Here is a 16558-nt window from a genome sequence, read left to right on the forward strand (position 1 = left end):
CTCAACGACGAACCTGGGAGCACAAATAGCAAAACTTCATTTTTTCGGATGAATCCAGGTTCTGTTTACAGCATCATGATGGTCGCATCCGTGTTTGTCGACATCGCGGTGAACGCACTTTGGAAGCGTGTATTCGTCATCGCCATACTAGCGTATCACCCGGCGTGATGGTATGTGGTGCCATTGGTTACACGTCTACATCTACATCTACATCTACATACATACTCCGCAAGCCACCTGACGGTGTGTGGCGGAGGGTACCCTGAGTACCTCTATCGGTTCTCCCTTCTATTCCAGTCTCGTATTGTTCGTGGAAAGAAGGATTGTCGGTATGCTTCTGTGTGGACTCTAATCTCTCTGATTTTATCCTCATGGTCTCTTCGCGAGATATGCGTAGGAGGGAGCAATGTACTGCTTGACTCTTCGGTGAAGGTATGTTCTCGAAACTTTAACAAAAGCCCGTACCGAGCTACTGAGCGTCTCTCCTGCAGAGTCTTCCACTGGAGTTTATCTATCATCTCCGTAACGCTTTCGCGATTACTAAATGATCCTGTAACGAAGCGCGCTGCTCTCCGTTGGATCTTCTCTATCTCTTCTATCAACCCTATCTGGTACGGATCCCACACTGCTGAGCAGTTTTCAAGCAGTGGGCGAACAAGCGTACTGTAACCTACTTCCTTTGTTTTCGGATTGCATTTCCTTAGGATTCTTCCAATGAATCTCAGTCTGCCATCTGCTTTACCGACGATCAACTGTATATGATCATTCCATTTTAAATCACTCCTAATGCGTACTCCCAGACAATTTATGGAATACTTGAAAAAAGAGACAGCATTGGTCGTATATTTTTTACTATTGCAAAATCGATTTTCTGTCACTGAGTGACCATCTTCAGTGCTATATTGTATAACTTAAATTGGAATGCACTGTTGTCACTAAGCTTATGTGATTGCCGTAAGCTTAGTGACAACAGTGCATTCCAATTTAAGTTATACAATATAGCACTGAAGATGGTCACTCAGTGACAGAAAATCGATTTTGCAATAGTAAAAAATATAAGACCAATGCTGTCTCTTTTTTCAAGTATACCTGTTATCTGGTCGTAGTGCACAAGACAACATGGAGTCGCCAATCAATACAATTTATGGAAGTAACTGCCTGCAGTTGCTGACTTGCTATATTGTAGCTAAATGATAAGGGATCTATCTTTCTATGTATTCGCAGCACGTTTCACTTGTCTACATTGAGATTCAGTTGCCATTCCCTGCACCATGCGTCAATTCGCTGCAGATCCTCCTGCTTTTCAGTACAATTTTCCAATGTTACAACCTCTCGATATACCACAGCATCATCCGCAAAAAGCCTCAGTGAACTTCCGATGTCATCCACAAGGTCATTTATGTATATTGTGAATAGCAACGGTCCTATGACACTCCCCTGCGGCGCACCTGAAATCACTTTTACTTCGGAAGACTTCTCTCCATTGAGAATGACATGCTGCGTTCTGTTATCTAGGAACTCTTGAATCCAATCACACAATTGGTCTAATAATCCATATGCTCTTACTTCGTTCATTAAACGACTGTGGGGAACTGTATCGAACGCCTTGAGGAAGTCAAGAAACACGGCATCTACCTGTGAACCCGTGTCTATGGCCCTCTGAGTCTCGTGGACGAATAGCGCGAGCTGGGTTTCACACGACCGTCTTTTTCGAAACCCATGCTGATTCCTACAGAGTAGATTTCTAGTCTCCAGAAAAGTCATTATACTCGAACATAATACGTGTCCTAAAATTCTACAACTGATCTACGTTAGAGATATAGGTCTATAGTTCGACGTCCATTCTTGAAAACGGGGATGACCTGTGCCCTTTTCCATTCCTTTTGAACGCTGCGCTCTTCTAGAAACCTACGGTACACCGCTGCAAGAAGTGGGGCAAGTTCCTTCGCGTACTCTGTGTAAAATCGAACTGGTATCCCATCAGGTCCAGCGGCCTTTCCTCTTTTGAGCGATTTTAATTGTTTCTCTATCCCTCTGTCGTCTATTTCGATGTCTACCATTTTGTCATCTGTGCGACAATCTAGAGATGGAACTACAGTGCAGTCTTCCTCTGTGAAACAGCTTTGGAAAAAGACATTTAGTATTTCGGCCTTTAGTCTGTCATCCTCTGTTTCAGTACTATTTTGGTCACAAAGTGTCTCGACATTTTGTTTTGATCCAACTACCGCTTTGACATAAGACCAAAATATTTTGAATTTTCTGCCAAGTCAGTACATAGAACTTTACTTTCGAATTCATTGAACGCCTCTCACATAGCCCTCCTCACACTACACACTTTTTCTAACTCGGTTGTTGTACCACGGTGGCTCTTTTCCATCTCTTACGATCTTGCTTGGCACATATTCAACTAACGCATATTGTACGATGGTTCTGAACTTTATCCACTGATCCTCAACACTATCCGTACTTGAGACAAAACTTTTGCGTTGAGCCGTCAGGTACTCTGTAATCTGCTTTTTGTCACTTTTGCTAAATAGAAAAATCTTCCTACCTTTTTTAATATTTCTATTTACGGCTGAAATCATCGAGGCCGTAACCGCTTTATGATCGCTGATTCCCTGTTCTGCGTTAACTGTTTCAAATAGTTCGGGTCTGTTTGTCACCAGAAGGTCTAATATGTTATCGCCACGAGTCGGTTCCCTGTTTAACTGCTCAAGGTAGTTTTAAGATAAAGCACTTAAAAAGATTTCACTGGATTCTTTGTCCCTGCCACCCGTTATGAACGTTTCAGTCTCCAAGTCTATATCCGGCAAATTAAAATCTCCACCCAGAACTATAACATGGTGGGGAAATCTACTCGAAATATTTTCCGAATTATCCTTCAGGTGCTCAGCCCCAATAGCTGCTGAGCCAGGGGGCCTATAGAGACATCCAATTACCATGTCTGAGCCTGCTTTAACCGTGACCTTCACCCAAATTATTTCACATTTCGGATCTCCGTCAATTTCCTTCGATACTATTGCACTTCTTATTGCTATAAACACCCCTCCCCCTTCACTGTCCAGCCTGTCTCTGCGGTCTACATTCCAATCTGAGTTTTGGATTTCATTACTGTTTACGTCTGGTTTCAGCCAACTTTCTGTCCCTAGTACTATGTGGGCATTGTGACCATTTATTAATGAGAGCAGTTCTGGGACCTTTCTATAGACGCTCCTGCAGTTTACTACTAGCACATTAATATTGTTATTCCCTGTTGCATTTTGCCTACTCCTACCTTGCCGCGTCTCAGGAGGCGTCTTGTCCGGCCTAGGGAGGGAATTCTCTAACCTAAAAAACCCACATGTGCACTCCACACGTACTCCGCTACCCTTGTAGCCGCTTCCTGCGTGTAGTGCACGCCTGACCTATTCAGGGGGACCCTACATTTCTCCACCCGATAGCGGAGGTCGAGAAATTTGCACCCCAGATCTCCGCAGAATCGTCTGAGCCTCTGGTTTAAGCCTTCTACTCGGCTCCAAACCAGAGGACCGCGATCGGTTCTGGGAACGATACTACAAATAGTTAGCTCAGATTCCACCCCGCGAGCGAGGCTTTCCGCCTTCATCAATTCCGCCAACCGCCTGTACGAACTGAGGATGACCTCTGAACCCAGACGGCAGGAGTCATTGGTGCCGACATGAGCAACAATTTGCAGTCTGGTGAGCCCAGTGCTCTCTATCGCCACCGGCAGGGCCTCCTCCACATCTCGGATGAGACCCCCCGGCAAGCAGACAGAGTGAACACTGGCCTTCTTCCCCGACCTTTCCGCTATTTCCCTAAGGGGCTCCATCACCCGCCTAACGTTGGAGCTCCCAATAACTAATAAACCCCTCCCCCCGTGTGCCTGCTCGGACCTTGCTGAAGGAGCGGCCACATGTCCACTCACAGGCAGAGCGGGCGATGCCACACGGCCAGCTTCCACATTGACCCTCCGCCTCGTGCGCCGCGAACGCCGCTGAACCCGCCACTCCCCTTGGGGAGAGGGTGGTCCAACCGCGCCCGGTACCCGCGAAGATGTCTCGACAGCAGGGACAGTGGGTGAAGCATGTAACACCTGGGGTGTACCATGCGACGTACCACACTCCTAGGCAGCAGCCTAAAGACTGCTGACCGCAGCCTTCAACACGTTCAGCTGTTCGCGAAGAGTGGGCAGCTCCTCCTGCGTCCGTACACAGCAGTCACACATCCTATCCATCCTAAGAAATCAATTTACTGTAGAGTGTTAATCAACTTTTAACTAGACTGCTAATTCAGTAAAGGCGGCTGATAGTTGACTAAACTGTGATTGCTAGACACTTCTTGTAGAAAACAATGAAAATAGCACTACCTGTCTCTAGACTGTATTGAAAACACACACTAACACTACTGGCACTAAGGTTGACTAAAGGGACTCTCTCTGACTGTATTCAAAACAAACACGAAATCTATGGAACACTATTACTAGCACTCGACAATTAAAGCTTCCTAAAAGCAAAAACACACAGAAGAAGAAGTGACAACTAAGAAAAATACAGTTAATATTTAAATTAACGTACTCGCTGCACAGCAGACGTGAAGCAGACGGCAGTTCGACGTCACCTCTTGTTCGCACTGACGGCACTTTGAACAGTGGACGTTACATTTCAGATATGTTACGACCCGTGGCTCTACCCTTCAGTCGATCCCTGCGAAACTCTACATTTCAGCAGGATAATGCACTACCGCATGTTGCAGGTACTGTACGGGCCTTTCTGGATAGCCGGCCGAAGTGGCCGTGCGGTTAAAGGCGCTGCAGTCTGGCACCGCAAGACCGCTACGGTTGCAGGTTCGAATCCTGCCTCGGGCATGGATGTTTGTGATGTCCTTAGGTTAGTTAGGTTTAACTAGTTCTAAGTTCTAGGGGACTAATGACCTCAGCAGTTGAGTCCCATAGTGCTCAGAGCCATTTTTTTGAGCAAGCCTTTCTGGATTCAGAAAATGTTCGAATGCTGCCCTGGCCAGCACATTCTCCAGATCTCTCACCAATTGAAAACGTCTGGTCAATGGTGGCCGAGAAACTGACTCGTCACAATACGCCAGTCACTACTCTTGATGAACTGTGGTATCGTGTTGAAGCTGCATGGGCAGCTGTACCTGTACACGCCATCCAAGCTCTGTTTGCTCAATGCCCAGGCGTATCAAGGCCGTTATTACGGCCAGAGGTGGTTGTTCTGGGTACCGATTTCTCAGGATCTATGCACCCAAATTGCGTGAAAATGTAATCACATGTCAGTTCTAGTATAATATATTTGTCCAATGAATACCCGTTTATAATGTGCGTTTCTTCTTGGTGTAGCAAATTTAATGGCCAGTAGTGTAATTGAAAGATCCTCGTAATATGGGCAAAGCCCAATACAGAGTCCTTGGAGACACATGTCCGACATTGCTGAGGCCTCTTCGGGTCACGGCCACTGGGCCGAGGAGGAGGCCAGTGAGGCAAGCCGGTGCGCCGCAGCAGCAATGAGGCCGTCGCCACGCGATCACCTTGTAACTACCAGTGTCCTGGTGCATCGGGATATGACCCATGGCCGTTTAGCTGTAGGTCGCGGCGATTATGCACATCTTTTGCTATTCGGTTACTCATTCTGCGACGCAGAATCTGATTCTGAAGGCTAACTTCAACATGCGATATTTTAAAATTTTTTAAATCATCAAACGTTGAAGTAACTCATTATGGTGTTTTTTTTTCACACAAGCAGTTTGGTCTCAATTTCGAGTTACTTTCAAGGGACCAAAGTATTTGTGTCAAACACTGTACGGTCACACAATGAAACACGCAAGTCTAGGGTTATTAAACTGAAATAAAAATTGACTATTTTCATGAGCGTACAGTTTTCGCCATAAACACGTTATTTTCTCGAAAATGACTCTTTAACTGAGATTAAGTAGGTTGTATGAACTAAATTGGCAATCTGGGCTCCGTTGTCAGCTAAAATAATAATTGACTGATCGTACTACTCTCGGCATAACACGCAATTTCAATGAAAGCGACTCGTAAGCGAGTTGAAATCTTTTTGCGTCAGTAAAACATCGACTGAATATTAGCACCACATAAAGTGGTCGATGAAGGAAACTGTATGATTTGATCGTTTTAGGAAAAGTCAACCTCGTTAGTCTTAATTATTAAGCTCTAAACTGACTTAGAATTTTACCGTTAATGTCCACCCCATTATGGTGCAGAGCAAATCATTATACAACCGCAGGTAATTATGCTGCCTGCATGGATTTAAATATTATTGTTGTCAGCCTGCAGCATATGAACGTCGAATAATATAGCGAAGCTCCATTTACCAATTTTGTGACGTGCAAAATCTTTATCATTTATCAGTTCCAGATATTGGCTCTACTTTCCTTACAGATTGTATCCGACAGATTCGTAATCAGGTTGCTTCTGTCTTAGGTGGAATATCTGGCGCGCAACTATAGGGTGATTCCATGATGACGTTAGAAATTTTGAGAGATGACGGAGAAGGGTAAATGTATCAATTTGAGGAAAACGACCTTGGCCCAGAAACAACTGGGTCGAAAGGTTGTAAGCGAAAACCGTTCTGATACCTCCGACTGTGGAATACGTGTACCGTTGCTCTTGTTGCTACGATCATAGGGTAGGCCACTCTCAGAGTTGGTAACTAGACCAAAACAAGAAAAAAAAATTGGATTCTAAAATGTATACCTTGGGAGCTATGAGCACTTGTTCACCTTCGACACTGTGAAACACCTCTCTTCTACTGCGAGATCTTTGGTTTCCATGTTTGCGGAGGAGGTAGTGTGGATAAAAACAAGAAAAGAATGTCCAGTAAAAATGGCCTCTAAAACGCATGCATTAAGAGCTGTGAGCAGTTGTTCATTTTCGATATAGTGAAACATTTCTTCTACTGAACAAGTAGGACACTTGACGTCAGTTCTCGCTAGAGGGCAGACTTCTGCTTGGTCTGTGGGAGAGAACGCGAAGACTTCATTTCTCGAAGGAGATCATTTGACTAGGGGTTTCAACTGATGTGTCGCAGTCTGTGGCAGGGCATGGCGGCTATTGCGCTTCACGCATCAAAAAGCTGAAGATGGTGAGAGACTGCAGCGTTGACGAGCAGCATGCGAGAATGCACGTGCATTTATTCGGACGCTGTTCGGACTTGGCACGTTCCAGAAGCGAATACTTCGTGAGCGTCTGCAGGCTAATCAAGACTGAATCCGAAATATTAGTAGCGTGTATAATTCTTTCTTTCTTTTGGCGGGCGCAGGCAATCACCGCGCAATCATTGCAGATTTAACTGTTGATAAATCATGTGTAGATTCCAGCTTTGTCTCATTCATTTCAATTACCCAGTCTTTGTCGAAGTATCTACGTGATAGACTTGTAGTGACTCATGTTGACAACTAATAGTTCTCACATTCTCTGCATTGCTTGGGATCGAATAGATCCAATAATAATTTGTTGTTCATGTATGTGAGCAGAGAATATTGTAACAAACAGGCATAAATGTAGACCACTGTTTCATTTCGCAGTTAGACCGATACCTTGATTGTTGTTTTGTGTGAGTTACAGCAGCCAGGGCTCCTGACTGCTAGACGTACCCGTGTCCTATTAATTATCCGTTGCACGATACTTTTTTTTCATTACATGCTAATGAGTCCATGGGCAGCGATCTGATTAATGGGGAAGTCCACCGATGCGGATTATTCTGACATCCACAGTGGTGTGTCGAAGTCTGTACTCACAATAATCCGTTGCCAAGGGGAGGCATTCAGTCATCAGGCCTTTCAAGGAAGGAAAGTCAGCATGCCCACATAGGGTGAAATACCCAGGAGCAGTCGAAAATTACCAAAATTGTTATGATACGCTTAGTACAAACTGATTTGCTTATTAGGGATACGAGAAGGTGCGCGAGGAGGGTAAGAAGAGGGTCAGTCATCTGTAAAAAATTCTTATAAATTCTGCTTCGTGATATGAATGGGAAAAGCCGCCCGGCTAAAACCGATACTGGTATTTTCGTTCTGAATAACAGGTGTTTTTCGACATTTGTTTGGTCTCGGTTGTAACAAGTGTTTTTTCTGTTTTTTTTTCTAGTAACCGAGTAAAAAACTGAAAATACAACTAGCCATAGCACCAGTGCTAACATTTTTCGTTTTTAAATAAACATTTTTTTAAAGAAAGGAGTAATTTTTATTCGTAAAATTTGGACTGGCTTGAAAGAATGCTTTGTTTAGAAAATAGGAGAAGCGAATAATGCTATTTTAATAACAACGCCGACAGAAACGAGCAACAAACACGTGGCATAACAAATGGTGCAGCTTTCCTGAGACAATAATGTTCCCCGTGCTGTGTGTCGTGCAGTGCAGAAAACTTTCCTCCACCTGGTCGATGCGGTAGTTTCTCGCTGTCGTCGTCGACCATCCGTTGTATTGCAGAATAGCAGCAACCCTTGTCAGCAAATATTTTTATGAAGCGACGCAGCAATGACGTACGATGCTATATTTCCTTTAAAACATTAAAGATTTGTCTGCCAATTCTATGGAACAGTAAAAGAAAAAGAAAATTATAGTAACAGTAATAAATTAAAAATTTAGCAACACTTCGTTGACAGTATGCAATAAAAACAGAAACTAGATAATCTGCTGCCTGTGTCTACATAATATGTCTTTATCTGATTGTAACTCTTGAAAATGGACAAAGTAACGCGAAAAACAATGTTTTTCAACCTCTGTTCTCACACTTTTTTACTGACTATTCGTAATGCCCAAAAAGTGGTATGTCCCCAGATTACACTATGATTTTTGAGCAAAGTTTAAAAAAATCAGTATCAATAGGAGATTAATGGTGATTTTTATTGTATTCAACCGCTCATCACTTTTCGAGAAAAGCAACGAACAGCGAACGGACTAAGTTTTATTTTATGTACCGATTTAATTAAATGTCTTGAATGTATGTATCTGGAAACTGAGGGTGGCAATTTTTTTAAATCTTTGTTCGAAATAATTACAGGAAATAATAGGAATAAAAAAACGAAAATCGGTTGGTTAAGAAAACAGATATTTTGAGCACTTTTAATTGTCGGGTTATACTGGAGTGAAAAAACCGATATAACAGAAAACCGATTGTTTCAACAATAACCACCACCCCTATTTCATCATTCCAGTAACCAGAGAAGTAGGAATGTAACTCGTACGAAACTGATCTGAAAGTGGGTTATGACCATTTAGACCACTTATTCTTTCACTTATAGAGTTCAGAACTTTAGACTGACAGAGAGTCTGTAGCAGCGAGTGTTGTTTCCCTCGGTCGCAGGTTCGAATCCTGCATCGGGTATGGATGTGTGTGATGTCCTTAGGTTAGTTAGGTTTAAGTAGTTCTAAGTTCTAGGGGAGTGATGACCTCCGATGTTAAGTCCCGTAGTGCTCAGAGCCATTTGAACCATTTTTGTTGTTTCCCTCCAAACTCACAGAAACTACTGGAAATCGACGGAGGTACAGGAAGAAGTAGGTTCACTAGCAAATGGCGTGCCCAGTTGTACCCAGGAAACGGTTTGATTTTGCAGAATTTTTCATGGGATGGGAAGCTCCGAAGAGACAGTTCGTCGAAAAGAGGGACAGCTTACGAAACGATCTGGCGGCGTAACGTCACGTCAGGCGTCGCAACCTCTGCAGCGGCGAGGCTCCGACACGGACTCGGCTAGGCTGTGGCCACGGGCCGCGCGCATTTGCGGCTGGCTGGGCTCGGCCGATCACGTCACGGCCGTGACGCAACCATGTGTGCGACAAGTGATCCGGGAGCCACTTCACACCGTGAGCTGCGGTTACAGCCTCGACTTCCGGAGTCCTCTCGCGGGTAAACGGTGACGACACGTCGCGCCACATCTTGCGTAAATGCCATACTCACATTAATGGGGTTTCTATAGTACACTGCACTGGGGTAACGCCATCAATCAACAAAACCAAGTACTGACAAGGGGATCCAAAATCGTCTCACAAGGGCGGGCGCCGACGTTCGGGTGATGGATTTTGTTCAGACTTAGTACACTTCGGACAACATAGTGTGTAAGTAGTAAGGTGTACTACATAGGCGATTTCGAGAAAATCGCAAGAGAAATTATGCGCGTCAGTGGTATATCGGTCCGTTGCGACCCTGAACACCAGGTGACGGCAGTCGTGTGGTCAGCGTTCAAAAGTCCCGTAATCTGTGGATCGCTGGATCGAGTCTCGCTCACCTTTTTTTTCGTTAATTTCAATTTTTCAATACTAGTCATACTGTTTCGTACATATCATGTTCCAAAGGTAATATGATGAAAAGACGCACGTATTTCTATCAACTTTTATTGAAGTTACAGTATTATTTCGCTGAAACTTCCTGGCAGATTAAAACTGTGTGCCAGACCGAGACTCGAACTCGGGACCTTTGCCTTTTGCGGGCAAGCGCTCTACCAACTGAGCTACCCAAGCACGTCCTCACAGCTTTACTTCTGCCAGTACTGCGTCTCCTACCTTCCAAACTTTACAGAAGCTCTCCTGCGAACCAGAAGTAAAGCTGTGAGGACGGGCCGTGAGTCGTGCTCGGGTAGCTCAGTTGATGCCGGCACGGTAGCTCAGCGTGTTCGGTCAGACGGTTAGTTGCCCTCTGTCATAAAAAAAACTGAGTGAATGGATCAATAACGAACTTCAACGGGCGTCAGGGGACGTCCGCCACGAACAATTGCAACGAACTATAACGAACAAAATGAGATAAATAAATAAAAAAAAAGTTGGTAGAGCGCTTGCCCGCGAAAGTCAAAGGTCCCGAGTTCGAGTCTCGGTCCGGCACAAAGTTTTAATCTGCCAGGAAGTTTCATATCAGCGCACACTCCGCTGTAGAGTGAAAATCTCATTCATTATTTCGCTGTTTACTAACTTTCATTATTGCAACAAATATAATGCAACTTTTATTTCTAGAGGCAAGCTAAAAACTTTATCGAGCGCCTTCAAATTGTTCATATTTGATTGATAATAATAGACAATTTGCTTCTTGTGAAGATGCTATTAAAATACATGCAATCGTGTATCGCCAATTTTCGGCACCGATGTTTACGAAAATGTTGCGTTACCCATGGTTCACATCCAAATTGTCGGAAGAAAGAGAAATTTTTCAAAATGTCAACGAGTTGTATGCTTCCTTAGAAACTCTGAAGATTCTTCGTGCACGCGGGAAAATTGCACTCATTCGACGCAGTAGGTGTCGTAGTTTTTGGTTTCGTTGTCTCTATGAAAAAGATCGTCCAGTTAACTTGTAATGTCGAAAGCACATCCAACTTTTAATCTTACTTTACCCTTATATTCTGGCACATTGAAACTCATTGTATTACTGAATAAAGTTACTTGCACCTTTGTTTACCAATGTTTTACTTGGGCTTTTGAAGCCTATCCCTCATCCCTGAAATCTGTGTCTGCATATCGAAGCGTCCAGGTGCAAAGCGGTTTTCGTTACATTACCCGACTGCAGGTATAAAGGGTTTCGGAAATCACGATACGCACACATTTTCAGGAAAACTTTACGCGTTTGGTCCTTTACTTGACGATAATTATTAATTATAATATTTGTTTTGATAATAAAGGTTAGCAAACAGCCAAATAACATTGGAAATTCAATAAAAGTTCATTCAAATAAACGTGTCTTTTCATCATATTATGTTTCAAATGTAAAATGTATGAAATAATATGACTAATGTTGGGGGAAAAAAAACACGAGTAGGACTCGATCCAGCGAGCCACCGTTAACGGAGTTTGAACGCGAATCACATTGCCATTGCAATCTCGAGCTAGGATTGCAACGCACCGGTACATCACACGCGTAAAACGTCTCTTGTGATTTTCTCGAAAGCGCCTAAGTAGTACGCCTTACTATTTGCACATTATGTTCTCCTAAAAGTGTAGAAAGTCTGAAGTTAATCCGTGATCCGAACGTCTTGGCCTCCTCTCATCAAATACGGTGGAGTTGGGGCTGGAAGTTTGCGTATGAGAACTTTTCTTAATAGTAACATAAGTCCGCCACACTCTCAGCCCCATACCGCACTTGATTTCTAGTATACAAATGCACTGTTATGTGAGGTTTCGTAAAGTAAGTTACACATTATTCTGGCAGGCCTAATAACTTTTATTAAGTGCTGCATTACACTTCAAAGTGACGCGGATACATACGCTATTTTCTTGGCATTGTCACCAGGTCTTCGTAAACATCGGTTGGAAAGTTATACCAATAGTTCAGTTCCTCGACGATAGAAATCTGTTATTATGTAACAGCGCCATTCGAGGAAAGCTACGTGAACGTGTTCATCATGTTAAAATCTCGTTCCCCCCCTGATTTACTTTCAGTTTACCGAAAAGATGGAAATTGCACGGTATAAGATCTGGACTTACCGATTAGCATAACTCACGTCTGTGCGGCCTTGGTCAAGTTATTGGTACCATTTCGCTACTGCTGGATGTGATGTTGCATATGGTACGTACAAGGCAAAAATCTCACAGTGAATCCGTGTGCAGTTTCGACATTTTGCCCGCAGGGAATCGTACTGTTCAGCGTACTTCGACTGTTGGAGTACGTTTCCAGTAACCGCGGTATTTCACGGCCACATTGTGGTGCACTTATTATCCGTAAGGCAGCAGAAATGTATCTGCAGGAAATCCGGAACATGTACTCTCTGGTCTTAGCGTGGGACGACAAGTGTAACTTTCTTTCTGAAGCCGCTGCGTACTTCCGACTTTTATATATGGGTATGAGGCCTGGACAACTTACATGCAGCACATAGAACTGCTTGAAGAATACTAGTCTCAGAAACGTCTTCAAAATTACTCGGCGAGACAAACACAGATACCAATTGAAACATCAATCCGTTTCAATTCTTAATCTTTTATTGTTCTTTCCTTTTCTTCCGGTATTCCTTCATTGTTTCAGTATGTTTCTTATTCCTGTCTTGACACCACTTAATGTCAATTTTCTTTCCCTCCTGCCTTGGAAACCTACCTGTCTTAAAACTTTTTTCCACAAAAATCTGCCGGCCGCGGTGGTCTCGCGGTTCTAGGCGCGCAGTCCGGAATCGTGCGACTGCTACGGTCGCAGGTTCGAATCCTGCCTCGGGCATGGATGTGTGTGATGTCCTTAGGTTAGTTAGGTTTAAGTAGTTCTAAGTTCTAGGGGACTAATGACCACAGCAGTTGAGTCCCATAGTGCTCAGAGCCACAAAAATCTCTCTTTCCGATACTTCTTCTTCTCTCTTGTTAATTCTTTCCAAGACTTCTCTAACCTCTTCAATCCAGGTGACTTCATTCCTTAAGTATGTCTGAATAATAATAATTGCCTCTTCCTTACTGTTTCTGTTACGCTTTCTATGTTCTGTTTATTTTCAACGTTACTTCTTAGTTTCGAAAATTCTGCATTCTTATAAAGCCTTAATATTTACCATGTACACTGAAGCGCCAAAGAAACTGGTATAGGTGTGCGTATTCAAATACAGAGATATCTAAACGGACAGACGGCAACAACAAGTGTCTGGCGCAGTTGTTAGATCCGTTACTGCTGCTACAAGGTTATCAATATTTAAGTGGTGTTATAGGCGGCGCACGATCGATGGGACACAGCATTTCCGAGGTAGCGGTGAAGTGGGGATTTTCCCATACGACCATTTCACGAGTGTACCGTGAATATCAGAAATCCGGTAGAACATCAAATCTCCGACATCGCTATGGCCGGAAAAAGATCCTGCAAGAACGGGACCAACGACGGCTGAAGAGAATCGTTCGACGTGATAGAAGTGCAACCCTTCCGCAAAATTGCTGCAGATTTCAGTGCTGGGCCATCAACAAGTGTCAGCATGCGAAACATTCAACGAAACATCATCGATGGACTGTTGATCTCAAAACATGTTGCCTGGTCGGACGAGTCTTCTTTCAAATTGTATGGAGCGGATGGACGTGTACGGGTGTTGAGACAACCTCATGAATCCATGTACCCCGCATGTCAGCAGGGGACTGTTCAGTCTTGTGGGGACTATGCAATGGTGTGGGGCGTGCGCAGTTGGAGTGATATGGGACACTGATACGTCTAGATACGACTATGACAGGTGATATGTACGTCTGATCACCTACATCCACTCATGTCCATTTGCATTACGATGTTCAAATGGCTCTAAGCACTATGGGACTTAACATCTGAGGTCATCAGTCCCCTAGATTTGGAACTACTTGAATATAACTAACCTAAGGACACCACACACATCCATGCCCGAGCAGGGCTTGAACCTGCGAACGTAGCAGCAGCGCGGTTCCGGACTGAAGCGCCTAGAACCGCTCGGCCACTTCAGCCGGCCATTACGATGTAATTGGGCAATTCCAGCAGGACGATACGGCACCCAACACGTCCAGAATTGCTACAGAATGGCTCCAGGAACACTCTTCTGAGTTTAAAGACTTCCGCTGGCCTCCAAAATCCCCAGACATAAACATTATTGAACACGTCTGGGAAGCCTTGCAAAGTGCTGTTCGGAAGAGATCTCCGCCACCTCGTACTCTTACGGATTTATGGACAGCCCTGCAGGATTCATGGCGTCAGTTCCCTCCAGCACTACTTCAGGTATTAGACGAGGCCGTACCACGTCGTAATGCTGCACTTCTGCGCATTCGCGGAGGCCTTACACGATACTAGGCAGGTGTACTAGTTTCTTTGGTTCTTGTGTGTACGCCATTACTCGCTTTTTCCTGTCTTGAGCGTTCTGCTGTTTAAGACTGTGCACTTAAGACAAGAAGAAAAAACACACAGTTTTCATATACAAGAGTTACGGTGGAAAATGGGTATCTAAATAAATCGACTACAACGATATGAGGTTCTTTCTTTTCTTGAATTTCCCACTCTGACTCGATATTTTTAATAGATATACAGTAATGGGTATATGTGCCGATATTTTTATTGCTGAGTCAGGGCAGTATACTGAACAACATTACATCAGTATTTACTTAATTTGCAGACTAAAAGTTATAGCAATTTGGGTAGTAGGTTTTTAGGTTGGTTAGTACCTGCAAGTACAAGCGACAAGAGTAAGCCATTATAGCGTATGTTCCCCTGTACAGCACGTCAGGTGTTGAAGCCTGGGCCCGTGGACACAAGACGTTTCGTGTATATGCAGGCATAGTCCACTTAATGTTGCAGTTACGACCGTGGGGAAAAAATTAGGTACTAAATTATGTGACTTGTTTGCAAGAAGTCTGTTACACGCAGAGAATAACCAACACATGATGTGTTACAATTACTGTACCACATATAAAATTATCAGCACTTATACCCATTACACCTTGTATAGGTAAACATATATAAACATACTTTAACGAAGTTCCTCCGATTTATGGCTATTTTATTACGGAAAACAAATATCGCGCACGGTACTGTTGCATGGAGTAGTCTTCGCCAACTCAATGCTCAGTTCACGTTTCCAATAAATTTCGATCCTATTCTCTACTACGGCACTGGAAGTAATGTCACTTTCTTATCGATAAAAGGCGTAAAATCATAATACCGATCCGCGATTATAGAGGCACTAATTAATACAGTGTTCCGTCTTGAAAGTGTATATTTCATAGACAGTATAGCGTTAATGTGTTTAAGCGTAAGCCACGTCAGAAATCACATTAAATGATCATCGAGACACAGCATCTTGCCATGTCCTGCATACAAAAACTTACCATAATTTAACGATCGATACAGGGAGAAACACTTCATATAGATGGGAAAAATCTTTTTATTGGTATAAGAAATGATGGTGTGATTTAGTTATTTCTGCAGTTTAAGTGTACAACTTGCATTGGAGATGATGGAAAGAAAGGCTAACAGAACGAACGTTGAGGTCGGAAGCAGGTCGGGTCCGCGTCAGCAAAGGTTATCGCATTTCGCGTAGGTGCCACACGGACAAACAACACGAGCGCCGCTGTCAGTGTGACGCATTCCGGCGCCCCTGGTTTCCCAGAAACAACGCGCCACTGGTGCAAACAGCCTTGTAGTTAACAGGCAGGAGCGAGACACGTAGAAGGAAACTAAAAAAAAAAAAATGTCGTGTGACTAAGGCGTCCAGTCGGGTAGACCCTTCGCCGGGTGCAAGTCTTTCTATTTGACGCCACTTCCGCGACTTGTGCGTCGATGAGGATGAAATGATGTTGACGATCAGGACAACACAACACGAAGTCCCTGAGCGGAGAAAATCTCCAGCACAGTTGGGAATCGAACCCTGACCCTTAGGATTGGCATTCTGTCGCGCTGACCACATCATGTACCAGTTGACAATGAAACTGCCACCACTCACATTCATATTAATTTGTTGCCAAAATTTGCTTCTATGTTAACCATGGTTAACAGTTCATACTGAATCGCACCAAGCGTGGCACCATAGAGGCGCTGCACCGCTTCCTGCAGCGTATTCATGGTATTTTCTTTTCCATATTTTATTAACAGTTGAGCAGTAACAGCAAGTGGAAAGATGTTGATAGTGCTCATGAC

General features: G+C 43.8%; 1 non-coding gene across 1 annotated transcript; it reads right to left on the reverse strand.

Moving 5' to 3' along the window:
- Positions 1-10417: 10417 nt before the first annotated feature.
- Positions 10418-10492, reverse strand: Trnal-caa (transfer RNA leucine (anticodon CAA)). The gene has a single exon. It is a non-coding gene; the product is annotated as a tRNA-Leu (tRNA).
- Between the last annotated feature and the right edge of the window lie 6066 nt (positions 10493-16558).

Source organism: Schistocerca nitens, chromosome 1, assembly GCF_023898315.1.
Source record: "Schistocerca nitens isolate TAMUIC-IGC-003100 chromosome 1, iqSchNite1.1, whole genome shotgun sequence".
In the NCBI taxonomy this organism is placed as follows: Eukaryota; Metazoa; Arthropoda; class Insecta; order Orthoptera; family Acrididae; genus Schistocerca; species Schistocerca nitens.